The sequence below is a fragment of the Hirundo rustica genome, chromosome 2, assembly GCF_015227805.2.
Source record: "Hirundo rustica isolate bHirRus1 chromosome 2, bHirRus1.pri.v3, whole genome shotgun sequence".
NCBI lineage: Eukaryota > Metazoa > Chordata > Aves > Passeriformes > Hirundinidae > Hirundo > Hirundo rustica.
The window spans coordinates 108848942-108873076 of NC_053451.1; the positions used below are offsets into that span (position 1 = coordinate 108848942).

At 35.1% G+C, this 24135-nt stretch overlaps 1 protein-coding gene across 7 annotated transcripts in view; it reads right to left on the reverse strand.

The window, feature by feature from the left end:
* Nucleotides 1-24135, reverse strand: part of DMD (dystrophin) — a 1060860-nt gene that overhangs the window by 471999 nt on the left and 564726 nt on the right. The window lies entirely within an intron of this gene.

Here is a 24135-nt window from a genome sequence, read left to right on the forward strand (position 1 = left end):
ATTGGAGGGGGAAAAAATATTGTAGATGACAACCTAAACTAAAATTTCAGGACAATTGAAGTTTTCTTTAGGAAATTACGGCTTTTCAAGGAGCCATATTTTTCAGAGGAAAAAGCTCTAATATAAGATGACAGATCTGATAAATCTGTCAGTAAAAACCCACCACTCAGAAGTGTAATTCTCAAGAGACTTGTAATCCTAACTGTTTCAGTAGAGACACACAGATAATGCACCTATCATTCCCCTCTGCAGCTCAAGGTACTCATTTGCCTTCCTTCTGTTTTGAGACTATTCAGAATACACAAGATCTTCCAACTCAGAAATCTCACATTTCCCAAAAGCAGAGGAAAAAACCCACAAATCCCCACAACCAGAGAACGCGTGATTTTTCAAGGCATACATATTTTGAATGCCTATTGGCCGTTGAAGTCATGCAGGCAATGAAAAAAATCCTTGCAGAAATCTCTTTTCCTTGCTACATCTTATGTACCAGATACTCTGTTTTGTTTGCAGCAGAGTCATGAGTTTCATACTTGCAACCAGACATAAACTTCTATCCTTGTGTCTCCCAGAAACGCTGCACTGTGGCACGACAATTGGCACTACCTGGACTTTAAAGAGAAGATGAAACACTAAACATGAGACATGAGATAACTTTGTTTACTTTTAAAATCTAGCTGTATGTTCATATGTCTGTACTGAAGAATTCAGAAGGCATTGTGGGTACATAGAAAAACCTGTAAAATGGCATCTACACACAACTAATGCATGTGGAAAAATGCATGTTTTATGTAAGAGGTTACATAACCCCTAAATTATACTAAATATAGGAAAGACACCTGTCAGATGTGCAGTCACCTTTCAAGTTACCTGTCACAAACCATGTTCTCTGATACACTCCACATCACCCAGATGTTGGTGATAATAGCGTTACAATTGTAAACTAGCAGGATCAAAAGATAAGAAAATAAATAACATTGCTTCTTCAAATTTAATAATACCTCTTGAGCAGATATAATTTTGATACAAAATTTAAATACATAGTTACATCATTCAATGTGAAACTATTCAGTACTTAATTTTTACCCAAATCATTTAATGGGTGACCTCATGCTTTATTCGCTGTCCACTACTGAACTGTGAATTGCGAAAGAATTATTAGGTCCCATGATGAGCTGTTTGTAGCATGCATCACAGTAGTGTCAGAGTGCTTACCAATTCTAATTATTTTCCACAGGCCTGCATTGAGACAAGGATCTATTATTATCCCCATTACACAGAAAGAGATTTAGGCCAAACACTGCAAAAGGTCAAAGTATTTCCTGATTTTGGATACTTATTTGAGATAGATAGGATGCAATTATTTGCTATTGTATACCACTTCCCATCCCAAATCAGAGTTCTCATTAATAAATGTAGGTAAAGAGCTCAAGAACTGAGCTAAAAGCCATGAGGATTAGCTCTTCCTCTTATTTCATCCTATTCTTATTAGTCAAAATTGCCAAGGCTCCTCTGCCCAGCTACCACAGTTTTCCCTTGAGAGCTGCTCTTGCCCTAAGTTTCTGACACTCCTTCTCCAGTGTGTTCCATTCACACCTGGTCACTAATGCACTCCTGAATTCCTATCTTATCATTGCCTAATGTTATTCTCTTTCCTCTGTCCTGCCTTTCTTTCATCGAAGCAGCCTTCATTATTTTTCCTGCATTTCCAGTCCATTATGACACTCATCTGCCTTCTCCCTGCAAGACCAAGCCTAGTCTTTTATCCTTTGCCCCTAATCTCTCTGTAAATCTGTGTACCAATGAAAGTTTTCACAGGTATAGATGCTATTATGAAATATATTAAATATAACAGGCAGGAATTGACAATTGCTATCTTCATTACATTTGAGCACAAGGAAGCCAATTGATAGTCATGTGGGCTAAAGAAATCAGGTTTCTGCAAACTTAGAGGACTAATGTCTTCATTAGGAAAAAAATAGTGGCTTGTTGAATATATTTCTCAAAGCATCAAGAGAAAGCCCACCTATAAAAGCATCATCAATATTTGTAAAAGCCTTTACAAGTTTCATGGGAAAGATATCTAGATAAGCAAATAATCTCATTTGTAAGCATATTGAGGCAATCTCTGCTGGCCAGCAAAGAATAAAACAAAGATAAGAATACTTTCAAAGCAAATATTCCCACGGCTAAGCAAAAGCTGTGAGTTACAACAGAATAATCAACTATTAGAAAAAGTCTTACATCAAATACAAAGCCTGCAAAGCTGTTTTTTTTTTTTTTTTTTTTTACAATATTTTCAAGTAAAAGCTGCTATTAGTTTACAACGTATCTCAGACAACTCTACTGCACAGCCCCAATAGAAAACTAAGACAATTGGCCTTGAAAAAAATCCTGGTTTGACTACCAGCATCACAGTGAAAGCCAAGACCATGGCAAACAATCCCAGAGGCAAACACTCCAAATTATGAAGCATAAGTTCATCAGCCTGTTCTAACAGCAGCCAGTAGTTAAGATATTTTTACTGTAGTAATGACAGAATAACCCAAGGTATTCCCCACACCAGTCCACTTCTCCAGTATTTCATGAGCGGCACAGCCCTGAATAAGACTGCAAGTGTTTGTTCCTTCTAATGGACTATTCTAAGGACTCGACCAACTTTGAAAACCATACCCTGCAGTTTATGGGCAGGACCCAAACCACAAAGGGTGACGAAGTTTGACATGTCATACTCCATGCTGGCATTACCCCAGTAATTAATGTAGGTATAACGCCAAACCTACAGACAACTATACAATGCTTCTTTTTCTTTACAAAGACAAACTAGTAATTTATGCTAAATCTACCTTTAAAGTCTACCTGCTAATTCTATTCCTTCATATGACAGTGTTATTCTGCTTTCTCTAGCCATAACAATAATACAACCCTTATTGCTAGGAAAACAAAAAGCAGATAAAAGCCAAGATGTAATTTACCACTAAGAAGTGTAAAGTAACACAAACTCTTTACCTGACTTTAAGGAATAGATCAAAAACATTTTTTAAGGTTTGACAATGGCTTATCAGAATCCTTGCATTTAAGAAAAGTAGTCCTAAAGCAGTCTAAAGCAGAAAATTCTGTCCTTACATCTCTCTTCATATTTCTGTACCAAGAGGCAGGACACACAGTTTTGAAATCAGGTATTTGATTAAACACTCAACCTGCCTGTACATGATTATTGCAGATGGCCTCCAAAAAAACCCAATTCAAACCCCAACAATAAAGATCCAGAAGCAGAAGCACCTGGTGCTGCAGCAATTCCATCACAATGGTCTTGCTCGTGTCACCCCAGAGACAAGATTATTCATTAGCACACAATAATGTGGGATGAAAATAAAAACTAAAGGTCAAATTTCTATCTGATTTACAACACTGTAAATGTCTACTAAACTGAGTAATAGCAAAGCAGAGTTTAAAAAAAAAAAAAAAAAATTACCTTGCTCACTGCAAAAGCAAATGCTCCTGTGAACTGATGGGAGATGACCAATACTTTTGATGAAATTCCCCTCTATTTCACCAGTCTTTGTTCATATTCCCCAATTTGTGACTTTAAAAGTGATACACACTTAAGGAATAATATTTTGGGCATTAATTAGGAGTAGAATAATTACTTTTCAATACTGATTATCAGAATAAAGTTGACATAATGAGTCTGAATTTTTAAGGGTTGTTTAAACAGAGCTGCTAAAAAGCTTTCCTCTCCCACTTTCCTTACATCTGCATCATATGAGCAAATGTCTAATTTACTGGTAGGATTAACTTTTTCCTTCTGTGCTAGAGATTTTACTAGTAATATATATATAGAAATGAAAATTAATAAATGTACTATATTTTTCCCCTCTAAAAATATAGTCTTAAATTTAAATAAACAGACTAAAATGCACAATTTTAGCAGGAAGTCTGTATTCAGCACTATAAAAAAAATAGTCCAAACCTTTCAGCATCCTATATTTAGGTTAAGCTTTGCATATTTTAAATTGTACACTTTTATTTCATTAATGGGAGTGAATACTAAAAATCCAGTAACCCCAAACCATTCAATTTTTTACAATTATCCCCACATATTTGTCTCCATCACCCTTAAACAAAAAGAACCCAATATGGGCAACAGACAATGAATTTTGCTAAACATACTCTACGTTTTCACACACTGATAGGTATTCAGAGAGAACAGGGAAATATCAGTTTGTTGTCCACTGAGGATGTTTTATACCATGTTATGAATTGAGAGTTCTCATTTTCCAAAGCTGCTGTGCTTTGTAATGTTAATGCACTAACGAAAGCAACGTCTCACGACTGCAGATAAATTCCATAGAATGAGAATAACTACTGCTGTTCCAACAAATGAATTTGGTGACTTCAGCACAATTTATATAATGATAAATATAAGCAGCTGGTGCAGGTGTTCTCAGACAGAAGAACATACTTCTTTACTGTTTCAATTCTACTAAATTTTTGCATAATATCTTGCATAGTCACACTCAGTGAGAAGATATGAGTAAGACTGTATGTTCTCAAGGAGCCAGCTGATGTGAAAAGTAACTTGTAAGTACAGGAAAATCATGGAAATTTTCCACTGAAACATTATTATTTATAATTATTATCACTATTATTATTATAGAAATTGAGAGATTATAAGGCTTTGATGTGACAACAGTAAAAGATATACCTTTGGAAATTTAAACATTAATTATGTAAATGAGAAGGGTTAATGTAAAAACAAATTCCTAAGAAATAACAATGACGATATTGTTTAATTACCAGCGGCTCAAGACTGGTGCTGCTTGCTCTATTAAGTACAGCCATACTCTGAGGATCAATTTATACACATGGGAAGGGAAAAAAAAAAAAAAAAACCCATAAAAATATTTATAACTGAATTTTTAAAGCATTTTGCTTATTTGTGCATAGTTTCGAAGCACAGTTGATTAATATTCGATATCCTTACTACATTAGAAAGAGAGATAGGGATCTATAAATCAGTGCCTGGCAAAGAGAAATTACTAATTCCATCTTCTTCCTGGCCTTCTCATAATAGATCCCCCCACTGGCATGCACATGAAAAGAACACACAAGCACAGTGATTGTCAAGATAATACATTCAAGTCTTAATTACAAATAGTCTTACTTTATCACGGGCTAAATCAGAAGCTAACTTTAATATTCCATTCAAGAAAAAAGTTAGATTTTTTCAGTTGTTAGAAGTGTCAGATAAATTATGCGCTTAGATCTACACTGTCCCAGGGTGACTTTAGGATGCTGGTATCCCCATTGTCTGTCTTTTTGCTCAGAAATGGGTCTTGGAAAAAACTAAACCTAAAATACACACACCAGAAATTTAAAAAACAAACAAACAAACAAAAACAAAACAAAACAAAAAAACCACAAAACTAACAAAAAAAACCCCCAACAACAACAACAAAAAAAAAAACAACCAAAAAAACCCCACCACCAACCAACCAACCAACCAACCTGGTTTTTAGCCCTTTGTCAGTAGATTCTTTTCTATTTACTACAAAAGGAATACAACTTAATTTTTATCTGTTTCAGACTACTCCAGTGATGGAAGCACCACTCTACTTTTCTATTCCCACTTAGCAGAATTCATATATCTATGTGGAATGATTTTCTGTTTTCATTTTCTTTGTCCCGCTTACCAAATATATTTTCTATCATCTTCTATTTTATCTTCTATTGCAAAATGTCATCATAGATCCCACATGTCTATCTATATATAGACATCTGCAGGCAAAATGCAATGAAGTATTTTTTTCACTGGAATTTGTAATGCTTGATAATAGGGATGTTTCAGAGAGGCTGCTTGGTTCTGACATAGCCTTGACAACTGCAAATGCTTCTGATGAAAGCCTGCTTGGTTTCCTTCGAGCCCATACAGCTGAACTTTTGGTCCATCACTTTATAAGCATTAGTTTCCACTGGAAACTAAAAGGAAAATATTTATATGAGATATAGGAAGGAGGAGGAGGAGGAGGCAGAAGAAACGTGGGTGAAATACTGGTCATGGGCAATAGAATACAACCAGTGAAGGAAGAAAGACAAAGAAATGAGGTAAGAACTTTCTGTTTGTAAATGTCAGAAAAAATCCAAGGCGGGGGAAGAAGGGTGATAAAACTTTGAAAAGGTGCAAGTATTTCACAGGAGTTATGAGACAGATGTTACCACTGCATTTGAACCTGTGTTTTCAACTCAGACCTGAGCCTGCCCAACCTCAACACTTAGCTCTGAGCTAAAACAAAACATAGCATGAAAATACACAGCAACTAAATTAAAGGAAGCCTTAAAGCTCATACAAATTAAACCCCTGAGTTATTTATCTTTTTAAACACATCTTTTTTTAATATGAGAATGTCTGTTTGTTTATGATATTTATTGATGGATACCTTCATTATTGGGAAATTAATTTCCTCTAATGAAAAATGAAGTCGATTTGAGTTTAGTCTATAATAGAATTGGCCCATTAATCTAATTTTTAATTGTATAAGAAGACATAACTGTGTTTGATTATGCATATGATGGTGATTTACTCTTTTACAATAAGTTCTTTTCATATTGCCACCTTTTTCATTGCTTGAGGGAAAGGAAGGGATATAGAAGCATAGACATTAAGTTATTTGCCCTAATATTTTTTCCTCTTTCACCAGTTTTTATGACCATATCTCATGCACTTTCAACAGTTTTACTGAAAGCATTTCCATCTGATCCTGCAAGTAGTGAAAGGAGTGGAGTGCAAATAATTCTGTTGTCACTATATATATTTTTTAAAGTCACATAAAAATTGTTTTTACCCAACGTTCTTTGAGAGAAGGAAAGTATTTTTTTTCCTTGTAATGGTGGTTTTTCAGCTTCCTTATATATCAAATTCCCTACAGATAACAGACCTGTACATTGAAGTCTAGCTGAAATGGAGAGACAGAATGGCTTCCTCTGTTTGGAAGTAGAAAACTTTATTTTTTAAGGATTTCGGGGGTTTGTTGATTGTTTTGGATTTCCCCCCCCCCCCCCCTCCCCACACATTAACGTTAAATTACCTAGTGTAGAAGCATTCTAACTTTGGTCCTTTTTGATGATAAGAGTTAATGGTATTATTCAGCCATTTTACTCAGTAATTAGATTTGGAGTTCACTAATTTAAATAGTCACTGCAGTAATCTCCCTGTAGCAATTTATGCAGTGCTGTTACATTAAATTCATGGATATGGAGCATGTAAATATTCCAACGAGATCAGACTGTACTTAAGAAGCTTCAGGAGGTGAGGTTGGCTATTTGAATATAAAAAACTACAAGAATTAACAAACCTTCAATATATTTATTTTTTAATTAATAAACATTGTTTGCACCATCGTTTTAATTCTCCTCCACAAAACTATCCTATTACGTAGTCAGCAGTACTTCCAAATGAAATTTTGTTCTACAATGAGAATGCTTGCAATCAACACATCTATCCCCAGCAGGGGGTACTTCGGGATAAGATGAATCTGCATTTCTAAAAATCAAGGTGATTTTGATATGGTATGCTATACCAAGAACAAACAGATTTTAGAATCAACTCTCCCCAGTCCATTGCCAGCCCAAAGTCTTTGATTACTGTTATATATGGTTCCAATCAAGAGTCATGAGTGGATGTAAATTTTACTGTTTGTAGGTGTAGATTTTCATGTCTTGCAGTTCCTGCTGCACGAGAAAAGTTTGGAAGAAATGTTTAACATGGCTGAAGAGGGTCTTAAACGTGGAGGACCTAAAATTAAAATACAAACAGCTGGCTATAAAATCATTTAAAACATTAGATAACCTAGGATGTCAGCAGTGGATACAACCTGAACTATAAGGCATGCAGAAACATATGATCCCTGTCTAGAAAGCAAATACATTTGAGAGAAGAGGAAAAACATTTTTGATTGCTTGGGAGTACAGATTAAGTGAACCACACGGCAGGCTTCCAGTAACAAGGATGGTCCCACTCTTTCCTGCCATCCAGGCATTACTGTCTCTCTGTCTCAGCTTGAATCCAGCAATGCTGCACTCACTCACTGAACCAACTGAAATTACACAGGTCAAAAAAGGATTGTCATTATTTTAAAAAAGCAAGTGTAAGAACCAGAAGAGATGGGAGGAAGCACTGGGAGTGTGCTGCTGGAGAGGAGGATGGCAGAGGAGGACTGCTCCTTTTGGATGCATCCTGTGTTACAATAAAATCTCACCTTTACTGTTAGCAGAACAAACATGGCAATTTTTCTTTCTAGTTTTTATTTGCCTTTTGTAAACATTTACAGCTGTTTTCTATTTGGATGCTATGAACACTTCCCATTGTGCTATTACCTAAAATGAAGAAATGTTTGTCTTCTTCTTCCCCATTCATTCCTCTTGTTCTCCAGTACATAAAGCTACACTCACTCAGTATGGTAGTCCCCATTTTCATTTTTCTTAGCAGTCTACAAAGCTCAGGTTGTCGCTATCAAACCTCAAGTCTGAGAAATCTCTATGCATCACCACTTAACTACATTGATAAATCCTTTTCTATATACCCTCTGCCAATATTTCTGTATCTGGACAGATATATTTGGACATTGCTTGGTTCTTGAAAAGTTATTGTTTGAAAAAGCCTCTTCTGTTTCATACCAGTTTTGCTTGTTTTGCTCTCTGTAACTACTCAAAGAGAGGTTGTAGTGACATGGGAGTCGGTGCCTTCTCTCAAGTAAGAAGTGATAGGAGAGGAGAAACTGCCTCAAGTTGTGCCAGGGGAGTTTCAAACTCGATATTAGGAAAAATTTCCTCACCAGGGAGGTTGTAAAGCTCTGGAACAGGCTGTTCAGGGATTGAGTCACCACCCCTGGAGCTATTTAAAAGACACATGGCTGTGTCCCTTGGGGACATGGTTTAGTAGTGGACTTGGCAGAGCTGTGTTAACAATTGTACTCAATGTTTTTAAAGGTCTCTTCCAACCTAAATGATTCTATGATTCACTAATTCATCCACAAAGGTCTCTTTCTGTTATCATTTAAAGGCTTCCAAAAGCCTTCTCTGTCCATATTTTCTTAACAGTATTTGTGTTTGACACTTCCCCTAGACTGCCAGCAGGCAGGAAGCATTTTGTTGTTCCTGAACACTTGGATAATATCTTGTAGATCGTAGATTCCACCTGCAGCTGAAGATATGACAGCATAGAATCTCCCCATTTTCTCAAATGGAAAATATCTTGTACACTATGTTAGGAATTTGTCTCTTCCTGTGATCTTTGAAGTGACCTATGATTTTTTTTTTTTCGTAATGGAATCTCTTACTATATTATTCAGCTCACAGTACTTACAATCTCCAGTACATTTCACATCATATTCATGCTAAAGGATGCAAATATACGGTTCTATAATGAGACCTGCATTACCCAACTAGTCAGGGCATGTTGAGTGGACACTTTGCTGATGATATTCTTGTAACAGAAGTGTTTTAGAATTTTAGTCAGGCAATATATTTCCGAAATGCCTGCAACTCTGGCTTCTGGAGTCAAATGAGGATCATCACAGGCCTGAAAAAGATACAGCCCTTACTGTGACATTTCCCTGGCTTTGGTAGCTGAGTACTAGTGGCCCATAAAGAGCACTCTTTAGCCCCGTGTAGCAGAGACTACTTGAGAGGTCATTTATGTCACTTAATGCCATTTGAAACCTTATCTGTTACTCTCTAACTTCTTTTCCCAAACCTGCAGTTCTTTAGCTCCATTTGTTTTCACTTCTCTACATATCACTCAAATCACTTTGACATTTTCAGCGACTACAAAACCTGCATTATAAAAGTATGAAATGTATATGAAGTATCTCACAATACACATTTTAAGTAGGTGCTGTACCCATGTTTTCCCAGGCTGTCCAAGCAAATTTTTTGCTAAATATTACACAGACATCTAACAATGTTTGTCTAATCCTTTATTTTTAGAAATATAATAAGGAAAGTGGGCCTCTCTACATTACTTAAAGATCTTGAGAGCAGCTTTTCCCCATTTTTCATTTCAGTCACAAAGCCTGAGGATCACATGCCTGAACGCAGATACAGAGTTCCGGTTTTCAGACACTGTCTCCTCGGAATCCCAGCTAACCTCCAGCTGCTGCTCAAGAAAGTCTCTCACTTGTAATCTCTATACATCTACCATCCCTGTGTGGCTGCCTCAGACACTCAGAGGTGCATGAAACGGCACTAAGTGCCAGCTTTTGGAGAAATTAAATTACCCTTTGATGAGAGCCTTCAAAAAAGTTAAATAAGTGAAAACTTGAGAGCCAAAGAGTCTTTTGAGAATCAACTGAAAAAGATTCAAGGAGAGTAATTTTTTTTTTTTTTTTTTTTTTAATAACTCATGTTACAACAATGAAGCCTTCTAAACAGCCCTAAATATGGGAATTTTAGGGTGTCTTCACTACTAGTACAACAAAAGATTTGCCCTCCATTTCATACAGTTGTGTAACACTGTGAATGTGTTCCCATGTGCTCAGGTAAGACAAGCAGACACAAACTTTCTTTTAAGAAAGTTCTGCAGCTCAGTGTGTATGTTGGTCACAGATACACTGGAAGAATACACAGCACAGATCCCAGATTTCTCAATTTCATGACATGACTGCCTTACTTTTCCACACCACTTGTGTAGATTTTATCAAAGTACCACAGAAATCAAGTCCTGCTCACCCTTGATGAACTATCCAAATTGTGAAAATGAAAGAGTAGCAAATTCTGCCAAGGTATTTCTGTGGATGACAAATCCTTGGAGGGCCATTGTTATGGTCCTCTGTCAAAGAACCAATAAAAATTAACACATTGAAAAGAAGATAGCAACAAACATAAAGCACCATAACGGAAAATCCTTCTTTAAAGTTGTGCAGTTAAGAACCTTGTAAATTCATTGACTAATTCAAGCTAAGAAATGGCTAGAATTCTCAGTTTTCAGCTTGTTTTCTTATTTTCTTAACAGGGTTACAAGTCAATCTCCTTTAGGTTACCAGTGAGCAGAGAAAGAGATTATGAAAGTTACTCTATGTAACACACAGGGTAAACACACAGTGCAGTGTATTCAGACAATATACTCTTACTTGGAGCTTTTTCAGTAACAAGATGTTATCCCTTACTTCTCTGTGCCACAGGCTTTAGGAGAGATGCTTGGCATCTCAACTACAGTTAAAACACTGAGCGATTTATCTAAATAGGGTGTTTTGTCCAGACCAGCAAATAATTAATGATTTGTCCCTTGAAGGATTTGGGCATCAACAACGTCAACACTGAAGCTTCCAAGGCAGTAAGATTCTCTACTCAAATAAACCATTAGACATTCACTGAAATACCACACTCTGAATTTCTATTAGAAAAAGCTCAGTGTTATGAAAATCTAATTACCTTAAATGAAGTATAAAATGACTAGATCCTTCAGTAATGCCATAAAGTAGCACTGCATAGGTATATGAGGTTTTATATACAAGATGAGGGAATAGCTGAACATTTCTGACCTCGTCTGGGGAAGGTTTCTGAAATTGTCTTTTAAAGCACATCAGTCACTACCAAAATATGCTACTTTTCTTTATCATGTGTCTAAATCTCAAACAAAATATTACCTTACTGTTTTCGGAAAATAACAGAAAAAAAAAAAAGGAACTTAAACTTCTGCAATTACATGTCATCATTTTTGGCCCTGAAAATGCTTTTGTTACAGAAACTTACCATAGAAACCACTCAGCAGAAAACATATACAAAAATTTTAGAATTTATTACTATGATGATATTAATTAGTTCCATCAAACTGTGTTGCATCCTCTTTCAAGCAAAACATTGTCTTTGAACTACTGTTACTTAGCTTTTATGCTGCTCTTTCAGTTATTGCTTTAGAATTTTATGTATTTGACCTAAGTTCTGCATCTTCTGTCATGAAAAACATGCACTGAATATTATGGGGGATTTAAGTCAGTTAATTTGAGTGTAATTAATTCCAGTTTATGACTGTTCCTGTAATTTGATATTTTAAATGAGGTTTCAATTGAATTGCAGGTCCTTTGGGAAGATGGACTACAGAACTGTTATTTTCAGAATTTCTGTGCTGTAAAAAGATTCTTGAACTTGAGAGGAGTCAAGAGTCTGTATCAGTGGAGTAAAATGCAAATGCTTCAATAGAACATAATTACTCTGTTTCATTGTTTTATTGTTTAGTATGCCTTTACTAGCCACAAATGAAAGCTAGGTAAAAAAATCATTAAACATGATAATTTCAATATTTATAGAGGAATCTTCCTTTCTAATGTCACCTTTCCAAATTAATAACTCCAGTGGTAAAATATAAACAGTCAACACTGCTGTAGAATATAATTAACTGGAGGAAAAAAAATCTGGGAAAAGAAGATTGCCAAAATATTCAAGTAAACAGCTTGATTTCTTTCACCAAACTAAATGCAAGATTCAGTACACTCATCAGAAAGCAAGTTTTTTATATTGTTCTGAACCTGAACTAGTATTAGAAGCCTTATTTTCCCTAGATTGGCACACTGACCTAAATACATCTGAGGAAACCCAAGGGACCAAGTGACAGCAAGATATCACATAAATGAAAATGACAACTTGCAACTTAGGATTCTAAGAAGAAAGTTTGAACATTTCACCTTTCCCTGTAATCCCTTGAGATTCAATAAGTAAGATTTTGCCCCTAAATATAACTGAGATAGAGCATATGAAGTTAAATCTCACCCAGTATAATTAACACTTACAGCCACTAAAATTTAAGACAATGAAATTAAGTAACATGCCAGTTAAATAATCGTTATTTTGATGAAACCCAAATGTTCCAAATAGTGAAGTTACGAAGAGTGAAGTTTTTGATTGGAAGAACAACATCCTTCTCTTGCAACTATTAAATATATATATATATTATAAAAATCTCCAAGGCTACAAGGAGAGAAGATATCTTGTTGGAATCTTTAATTTGAGAACATGCTTCCTCATTAATCGTAAAATCACAGAATCATTTAAATTCAAAAAGACCTCTTAGATCATTGAGTCCAACCATTAACCCCGCACTGCCAAGCCCCCAATAAATCATGTCCTCAGGCATCATGTCTACATGTCTTAAATACCTCCAGGGATAATGACTCAGCCACTCCAGGACAGCAAGGAATAATTGGGAGTCTATACCAATTGCTGGGTCACAATTATTCTGCTGAGGCTGAATCCTCTGCCCCTTGGCATTTCTTCATGCTACAAGACCCAGGGACATTCTTAAACAGAGTAAGCAAGAGATTAAGGGACCTTGAATTAGCACAAATGACACAGAAGCATATCTGTTGAGGGCATGTGAAAAAATTCTTGCAGATTTGCAGAAATAATGTTATCAGTACCATATTTGTATTTCTCTGTTAGTTGGACTGGAATGATACCTCATGCTCACTGGGTGCTGTATCTACTCCACAACATCACAGAGAAAATTAGTCCTCACAGCAAAGAAAAAATATTTTTTTTAATGAATTTGGACAGTTATTTTGCTAAATGCCCTGGTATTTATACTAAAGGTTGCTCTTTAAAAACCTGTAAATAGACAACAGTAATATATAATGAGGGACACAGGACTATTTCAACCATTGACTTTGTTACAAAGGAAGCACTTAACAACAAAAGTTCAAGAATTCCTATTTTCTTATAGTTGAGCCATGTTTAAAATATATATATATATATATGACTTTAAGATGAATAAAAGTCTGCTTCAAAAATCTGAGAATCAAATAGTTTTCCTAAACTAAAATCACCGAGAATTGGAAACAGGATCAAACGACAAACTAAGCAACAATGGAGAAAATTTTTCAAAATCCATTCCTCACACTCTACACTCATGTATATTACTGTCCTATATAAATAAAATCCATTGTCAAGGATGTATTACACCAGAACTATGCCCATTCTTATGTATATAAGAATTAGATTAAGATTGTAAAGAAAGATTCATATAATTAAAAAAAAAAAAAAAAAAAAAAAAAAAAAAAAGAAAACTAGGCATTCCTTTCAGTAATTTAGAAGTGTACAGAGAAAAGTATCTTTATACCATAGCGGACCATACTGTGCATTTAATATATACTGGAAATTCCAAGGAGGACATCCTCTTTTATCAAATCTATGCCTTCAGATGTATTATATTGACTGTGGATAAAAAGATAAACCACCGTATTATGTATGCTAACATCACCTTCAATACACATGCACTACATCATACAATAACATACAATTACATCATTTTTTATTGCTAGTAAAAAAAGTAAAAGTTAATCAATTTTTCAACATACTTTACGGCTTATAGCTCTGTTCCTTTTAAGACAGTATGATGGAGATCTCTCCAGTTTGTTAATTAAAAGCATTTGCAGTTATCATATAACTTGTAGTTGTGTGACATATTTTTTTACATATTTTACTTGGAAACTTCTGTGGCACCAATGAACTACGTGTTGTCAGATGTCACATTTTTAATGATAGACTGTTATACTGAAATGCTAAATTTGAAGTCTGTGTCTTACTCATTTTTGTCTGAAACTGAAGAAATTAAGGAGTTATGCTCTGAGCAATCTTCAATTTGTGTGCCCTTGAGACAAGCATCATCATGGAAGCTACACAAGTACTCAAAAACCTGGCAGTTTGAGGTGTCATTCTGAATTTCTAGTCAGAGTTGACTACAAGGTCAGAAGTTACTGCTAGAAAAAAAAATATTTTAACAGAATAGCTAATGATATAACTTCTGACTGTTGACTCATGCCTAGATCTTGGGAGCTTTGCTGATAAATCTATAAGGACAAACTTTGACAAGTCAGTCAGAAAGTCAACAGTGATTCTACTTGACACCATTTCAGGCCAAATGTTGCTGTCAAAGGTCGACTCCTTGTAACACTTTGAATTTCCTTAAGTATTGCCTGTTCTTCCTTTCGGCTCTTCTCACGCTACAGACTTTCTTTCTCTCCAAAGTTGATTGAATAGAGAGAAATAGCACTTATTCTGATTCACCCAAAGTGTAAGAAGGTTTTATTTTCCCCCTCCCCTGAAGAAGTGAGTGATAACTTCTTAAACATGAATGCATTAAAATATAACAGCCTTACTGAAAAGAAATGCTTGATAGTTAAATTCTACTTATTCAGCTGGAAAAAAACACACCAAACAACAAAACCAAATGTGTTTTAAATGCCATCTTTCATTGTACTGACTAGATTTTATTTTCTAGCTTTTCTTAGTTCTGTATATATTTGCATGTGCATACATTTTACAGTCACATCTACACAGAATTTACCTTTGTGATAAAACAGCATTCTCATAAAATGTAGGAGTAACAGAATGCAATAATGATGTAACAGTGAAGTTATTTTCAATACCACTTATTTATTCATTTTTTTTAGCTTGGGGATTTACAAGGCCTCTGTTAGTAAATAATTCATGATTCTCATTAGAATTCTTTATTTTTTGTACTGTAGGCAAAAAATATAATTTGCAGTTTGCAAACAATGGAGAAGGATCAAGTCTCAACCAGTGCTGTCACCTTCTTTGCCTTTTTTAGTCTTGGGCTACAAGCGTAACAGGGTAACATCTGACTATTCCCTGAAAGAATATATTGTTGAGCTTTATTTAATAACAGCCATCCAAAATACCATTGTGTGTATTTCTATTTACATTTCACAGAGTACACACTTTCCTAAAAGAAATTATCTTCTGATGCTAATAATATACATGATTTCAGAAAAATATGAATACTAAGGATATGGCTAAGTAGAAAATGATGCAAGAATCAGCATGGGGCTAATAAAGGCAGTTTATAGCAATTATACTGACATAGTATCTCTTTGTGTAATCAGATAATGCTCTTTTGGAGAAAAGAAAGGAGCAAGATTTCACTTACCTGGAGTTTAAGAGACATTAAGCTATGCCACCAGAAACCAATGGTTTGTGCATCGGGAAAATTTTGATTAGTGCACTAAGACTGACGAAAAATTTGAAAAATGTAGCAGGACTATTCCTGATTTGTTTCAAGATCAAAATTGAAATTGCACTGATTAGATACTTTCCTTAGTGACTAACCAAGTAATAAGAGCACACTGATGAAATATATTTGACACTAAGTTGCTAGAAACAGAAAGAAGGAGTTAGAATGCCAATCTTGAAGGAATTGCCCAATCTACAGCACTAGAGTCACAAAAATAGGAGTCACAGTACACTGCAATTTCTGTCATAATGACAAAATTGAAGAAAAAGTATGCAGAACAAAGCATAGCTGCATATAGAAAACAAACCAATCTCAGCCCTGAGTACACTGAAAAAGAATTCAAAAAAACACTTTCATGCTCTGAGGGGAGAAAAGTTAATAATATTGCTGATAACATATCCATTGAGATAAAGTTGAATGCAACTTGTATTGCTACTGCTTGTATATTTTGAACTAAAGCAATAGTTTATTCTAAATGAATAAACAGATGCAATAGGTTTTATGAAAAGCCACTGGTTTCCTGCCCTGCTCAAAGATTTAAACACAGCTTAAACATGTCATAGAAAACTGGGTTGTACTCACATTTTTAATAATATATGATTTATCACCAACCAGATTTTGTGTTTGTGTGTGCAGGGCAGGTTTGTGGTTTTTTTTTTTTTTTTTTTTTTTTTTTTTTTTTTTTTTGGGGGGGGGGGGGTGTTTTTTTTTGGGGGTTTTTTTGTGGTTTTTTTGTTTTTGTTTTTGTGGTTTTTTTGTTTGTTTTTGTTTTTTGTTTTTTGTTGTTTTTTTTTCTGGAAGCAGCAAGACAGTCCTGTATCTGGTGGTCTTAGCAAACAGTGCAAGCAGAATATTAAATATTCAAGGTGTCTTTTTTTTTTTTTTAATGCAGACAAACATCCTTCCATATAAAAATACTCAGGACTGGTCACCTTAGAGCTACCTGTTTCCCTTAGAAATGACAGGTTTGGGGGTTATTTATTTATTTTTTATTATTTTAGTTTGAAGAAAAGCAATATAAACAGGCTTAAAACCCCAAAAACTCAAACTACAATATTTGTACCCAAGAAAGTTATCCTGGTGGAAATATTTTAAAAGTCACTAATACCAGTATGTGCTTAGAGCCCAGTGAAAGCAGTAATGTAGAAAATGTGTGTGGACAGAAATATGAGGAAGGACACAGTAAGGACAGGGGCTGCAAGTACATTTTTTTCTCAGAGACTCCAACACCTCATCATGTCTAAAGGTGTCACAACCCAACCCAAGGCAAGAGACCCGTGGTGTTTATACCTCCCCTGCCTTCAGTTTGTGCAGGCAATCTCCTGAAAACATAGCACAAACCAGCATGCTGTCTTCCCAGCATTTAACTTACACAAATGTGTAATATTGATGGGACAATCCTTGGCAAGGATCCATAAGGCTTTGGAACAGCACAGCGCACAGGGACAATGAATTTGTGAGGTGATTCAGCAAATTTTTCAGAGCAGTAACACATGGAAGCAAAATAAGAATATAGCCACACTGTTAAAACTTCATAATGTCCACAGTATTAATTTCTGACCAATGTCAACATTTCAGTAGGCTGCCAACAGAATTAGTTAGGCAAAGAATACACTGAAAGGAAGATAAAAATCTTGAAAATGTTAGAATGAAAATTGTCAGAACAGGAGGATGACAAAAGTGCGTGTTTGGATGAGACAGGGAGGTTGTCTCACTACAGGAATTTTGCATAGAGTGAATATCTTAAGTCAAATTTCAGCAGGAAATGGATAGGAAAAAAAGTGAGATTTGGGTAGCAATGATTTTAGAGAATTCTTAGTCCAGGTTATTGCTTAAAAATAGCTAAAAAAGGAAAAAACCACAATACCCTGACTAAAATTTTTCTCTTATTTATTTTCTTGGGAGTACTTAGTAAAAATGCTGTCCAAGCTGAATTCTACATAACAACTTTATTATTTTTAAAAAATCTTCAAATAAATTCTGCATCAAGTAATAGCAAAACTCTCAGTTTCTACTCTTTCTGCATTCTGACTGAAAGACAGACAGACAAGAAAAAGCAGAGAGAAAAATATAAGCAGGAGAAAGATGAAATGAAGATTCAGTTTAGCTTTTCATTTTGATTAACCTGTAGACTGGAGTTCAAATGCTCTGCTAGAATTTATAGAGATTTGAAAGACAGATGAATCTTTGCACTTTATTCAGCTGAAATACTGAACCCAGTTTCAAACACTGTGCCTCAAGAAAGATGAAGTGCTGTAACCCTAGTGAAGAGGCAGAAGAAAAGAAGAAAAGATCAGAGACCCAGACAACATAGCTTATGTCCTACAAAAGAAAAGAGGAAGAAATAGGCTTAAGTATATAAAGGGTCATCGGAAAAAGGAAGGCAGTAATCTGCATAAAACATTGAATTTTAAATTTGGCAAGAAAGTTTCATGTTAGGTATTAGAAAAAACATTCAACCTCTGAAGCAGCAAATCTGTACAAGTGACTGGAAAGGCTGTGAGCTGCTCAAAGAGAAAGATAAAAATCTGTGAGGAAAGACTTGGGTTCAGTGATGCTACTTTTGATGTCTATTAATGCAAATCCAATATCTTTACAATAATGAAAAATAAATAGGGAATCAATTTATTTTATTATAGACAAGTCTGCACTACACTAAGTCAGCATTAATTTAAATTTTTAGGCACTTTTTTTTTAATGAAAACAGGCTGCAAAAGCCCCACTACAGTCATAATTTGTTACAATCTACCTGGATTTTTTCATTATTTTTATCTTTCACATGGCAGACTTCAAGGGTTTTTTTGTGCCATTAAGTGCTATGGGGATAACTGACATGGACTATAAATTCTTAGAAAAAGTCATGAACTTTATCACAACAGCTGAGCTATCCCTTCTTTACTATATCCATTTACTAAAAATTTCAGCTTCAGAGTCAGTGAGAAAATATCAATTTATTAATTTTTCTAAAAAATAGATTTTACCTCTAAACCTAGACTGACTATCGTATATTTGATTCTCACTTGTCAGGTAGCTGTAGAAAGGCTTCGATAGACATTTGTCAAAAAATTTAAATTGTATCCTCAACCACATGGTTGAGGACCAGATTTTATCAAAAGCTTGAGAGATCATAAATCCAACCTTGAATCTTCTAAAAAGCCTAACTTTATTTCTCCACACACATGAAAGATGATATTTCAGATGTGCATTTTCAGATAATTATTTTACTGTTCAACTATCCCACAACAAAAAGCAACAGGCACTGCTCTCAGTCTACATCATCAGCCTGGGATATGAAATATTTCCTTGTCCTCAGGTCTAATTTTGTCTCTGCTATGAAGAAACATAGGGTTGATATAAAACCTCAGCCCATATCCTCCTTCCGATATCCTGGTTTCTACACAAAATAAGCCATGTAACATCCTCCAGAATGGGTTCCATTGCTCAGTCAGTCTCCTAATCTGAGCAATTGTGGTTTAGGATTTGAGAGACTCACTAAGGGCACCAAACTCCCAAACAGAAACAGTGTAACCCCTGACTGGCAGTTAAAAAATCATGGGTAAAAATACAAGAGGATAATAAATATTCACATATTATTTCTGGCTATTAATTATAATGTCCTCTTCTTAATGAAAAATGTGTGGATTTTTTTTCCATGTACAAAACCCACCTTCACGTTGTAAGGCACTAAATCCTCATTCTAGCCCATTTCTCCAAAGAGATCTGTATAGAAATTCCTTATATGTGCTCCTTGACAGGATAAGGCTCTTTCCATTACAAAAATCACTGACCTAAATCGCATAAAAATCCTCTTCTTCCTTTTGTTAGGTATTTATGCAAAAGAAGCTGAACACTGGCATTTTGTAGGCCTATTTTGTTACTGCTTCTGCCTTTCAAAGAAGCATTACAAAACACGGTCTCCAAAATTTTTCCCTTTACTGTTCAAAGTCTGAATCATGATTAACCTCACCTTTGAAGTACAAGGAACATTTACAATAAAAAGACGTGAAGACATTAAAGAAAAAGTTCCCTTTTTAAGGTGAAAAAGAAAATACAACCATCTCCGTGCGCAATCATCCATTTTTCTGTCAAGTGCTTGCGTTTGTCAACTCAGGATTTTGTAGAATTCCAGAAAAGGCATTAAATACTATTTCTGTTTTATTCACAAAGGAAAGTGGGAATAAGGAAATAAACTGATTTGTTTTAGACTACACAGAAGACTGTAGAGCTAGATTAAAAACTCAAGGCATCTGGCTAGAGTTATTAGGAAAAATAAATCATCAGAACAGTAAATTTAAGAAAACTGGACATTTCCTATGGTTAAGGAGTTATTTCAATTAATTTCTTGCTGGAATAGCCTGACATTTTCTTTTAAAACTACACTGTGTCACAGAATCATAGAACAGCACTGACTAGAAGGGACTTCGAAAAATCCAATCTTCCATGGGAAAGTGAGCCTTGATGAGATTATCAAGCACCCTGTCCTATCCCATCTTGAAAACCTCCACCAATGGGGACTCCACAATGTGTCTGAGAGTTTGTTGCAGTGAATGATTGATTTTACTGTAAGAAAAGTCTCTTCCTTATGTTAAGATGATGTCCTGTTTCATCCTTTTTAATTAATAAATCTGCCTTTCCTCATTCAAAGTATGCTTGTTCAAATAAGTTCAAATACATTCTATTTTAATTAGTGAAAATGTACAAACATTTAAAGTGAAATGTAATTACTCAACACTTCAAAACAAAGGAGTTTTTTCATCATTATTTAGCAGGAGCAAAAATTTTAAATCTCAAATTCTCACAAAAGAGCCAGCATTGATGTGAGTTTAGAGCAACATGCTTTTAAACATTTATACGAGTCCACATTTTTTGGTTACAAAAAGGAGCAAGAAAGACTTTCAACTGAGGTTGCTTTTTGAAGTGGCTGTGATATTTGGTTACATGTATATTTGCCACATTCCGTGGGCTTGCTGCCATGGTGGTCTCTCTTTAGTGAGAAGCAATTTGTTATAATACTAAGGAGTTTGAAAAAGCTTAATATGCTTTTTGGAACACATAAATACAAATGCTTTTGCAATACAGTTTGTGTATTAGCATTCTGTCACACAAACCCATCCTTTACAAGTGGGAAGTACAAACCAAATGTTTCAGTCATGCAAAATGACTTGCTTTCCCTTATTAAAGAATCACAGAAAGGCTTGGGTTGGAAGGCACCTTAAAGATCATTTAGTTCCTATACCTTTCACTAGATCAGATTTCTCAGGGCTGCATCCAGCCTGGCCTTGAACACTTCCAGGGACAGAGAATCCACAGCTCCTCTGGGCAACCTGCTTCAGTGCCTCACCACTTGAACAGTAAAGAATTTATCCCTTACATCCAGTGTAAACCTTCTCTCGGTCTGAAGCCATTCTCCCTTGTCCTGCCACCACATACTGCTGCAAATATTCTCTCTGCATCTCTCCTACAGGCTCCATTCAGGTACTGGAAGGTTACCCCAAAGCCGTCTCTTTGCTAGGCTGAACAATCCCAATTCTCTCAGTCTTTCCTTATCTGCATTTGACATGTCCTAGTGCTTCAGTTGTATACCAAAACTGAACTCTAGCTGTATTAAGATAGTTACAAGTACAGCTGCATTTTAACTGCTATATTGTTGTTCCTTTTAGCTAAGAAGGTATTTTGAGAACATATTTTATGGGGTAATTTTTGCAGCGTAATTATTCATTTGGTAGCCAAATTTCTTTAGCGTCAGTCACTGACATTCGCTCTGCTAAGGATTTACAGTATTAAGTCACATCAGGTAAGTGAAGCTGCTCACAGACAGAATGGTTAAATCCTAAAAGAGAAGTGCCACAAGGCTCTTGGATCAATTTGGAACAAACACTGCAAAGATAAATAGGATATAAACAATACTGCTAGAGAGTGTTGCCTAAAGTTGTTGTGTTTTCTGTATCAGGACTTGAAAGGTCGATTCCTCAGAAAAGAGCTATGGTTTGCATATCAAAAACAAGAAAAAAATTTCTCAGAATTCCTCCTCGCATAAAGATGCTCAATTGGATATAAAAATCCATGAGCATTTTAAAGCAGTTACAACAATACAAAGGGCCATTAAAACAAACCACAAAGGTTATTTTTAATAATTTACACTTTATCAGAAGAAAGTCAGCTATCTTGAAAAAAAAATCAAATGAAACCAAACCAAAAATACAAATGAAAACACTTAACAGAGACAGAGATGTTTGAAGACATGTCTATGTGAGATGCTCATACATGTAACACATTTCCATGCATAAAAAATGGGACTAATGCTGTAACTGAGTGCATCAACAGCACAGCAACAAGAGCAAATTGCAACTATGCATTCCCTCTGTCATTTCCAGTTTTTTAAAACTTGCCTGAAGCATACAGCTTTCTAACATACCTTCTGTAGTTAGTGGTGTGCACATTCCATTTCATTATGTCTGTGAATATTTACTGGTTTTAGAATGTGATCAGTATTTCCTTAAAATAAAACATATTTATATGCATAAACACATTTTAAATAAACATCTAACTTCCTACAGGATAGGTCTAGGATTTTTAATGGTTTTGCTTACAAGAGCTAATTAATTCCTAATATGTGGAAATGCCCTAGTATTCAGAAACAAGAATTTATCCAAGAGAACAGGTCTGCTCTTGAGGTTCAGGGAGACTCATGTTTTATCACATGAAAGATCTGAATATTTTACACTTGTGAAGATGTGTTCCCAGCTCCTGTTGTGCATATGTTCTATTTGCAAAACAAACTTTTAAAGCCATCTGAGTAGGTACTGCCTACCATTTTTGGCAGTAATTAGGAGAGAATGAAAACATTTAATAGACCACCCTGTCCAGAGAATTTAATTACACTGCCACTCAAGACTTTTCCCAAGGTCCCTCTAGTGGAGGCAAAACATTAGGGTTATGACCCGCTTTTTAAAGTCGAACTTTTGTACAAGAACGAAACTAACCTACAAGGTCAGTTGAAAGTCAAGGTAAATGCTGAACATACGGGATACAGAGATACATGTCTTTCAAGAAACAGGCATTATTCCTGCACAAACACTCACAACAGAAGGAATATAGAAGTTTTTAAGTGCTACAAGATGAAAAATTTTAGATGCATGTCAGTGTTCTGATAATCTGGAATTTAAAGTATATATATGGTTCTGGCACATTTAAATTCTAATCAATACTGGCTATTGTAGTTTGGTATAATTTGCATTATAGCTAAAGAACAAACAAAAGCATATATATTGTTCCAAATTTTTGCCTGAACAGTTCTGATTTCAAAGAATATCTTCACCCAAAAAGTCAGTCTGAAAGTGGAGACTGTGTAGACCCCAAAGCCCTAGATTTACATCAAAACAACTGAGTCTGATTCTCTGTATAACTCTGATCAAATCATTGGCAAGAAAGCATTACTATAGTTATAATGCTGTTCTTGCTAATACAAATGTTGACATACCACAAAAGAGATATGCTGCTGATTGCCTCTTACTCTTAAATCAGTCATTACATATGTTGGACCAGTTTATGACCAGCTACTAATGCAGAGTGAAGTAAGCAAGAAGTTTCACAAAAGTAAACATGGGTAGACTTTTCTGAATTTACAGAAACACAAGTAATCTTCATGAGAAAGAAAAAAAAAACTAGAAGAAAAAATGGGTAAGATATAAACTTCCCCTCAGATAACCATTAAACATAAATTATGCGAAGTTATCTGTGTCATAAATTGACTGAAAAATTCTAAAAATTCACTTACTTCAATATTTTTCTTAAATACACATCAGAGGTATTTTAGTTCAAATGAACTCAATGTCTCAATTTTTTTACTATGATCTGCCAAAGTGTGTGGTTTTAAATTCAGGGTATGCATCTCAAATATCTCTTACCACAGCTTTGACCTCTGCTCTGCAGTTCTGCTTTGATTAAATGCAGGTTAAACAAAAAAACCAAACAACAACAATAACAACAAAAAATCAAACAAAAAAACCCCCCTCTACATAGTTATTAATCCATTGCTAGCTATAAAATTTCTTGTGAGAATGCTAATTCATAAATGAAATAAAAAGTAACCCGCTACAAAATTATGTATT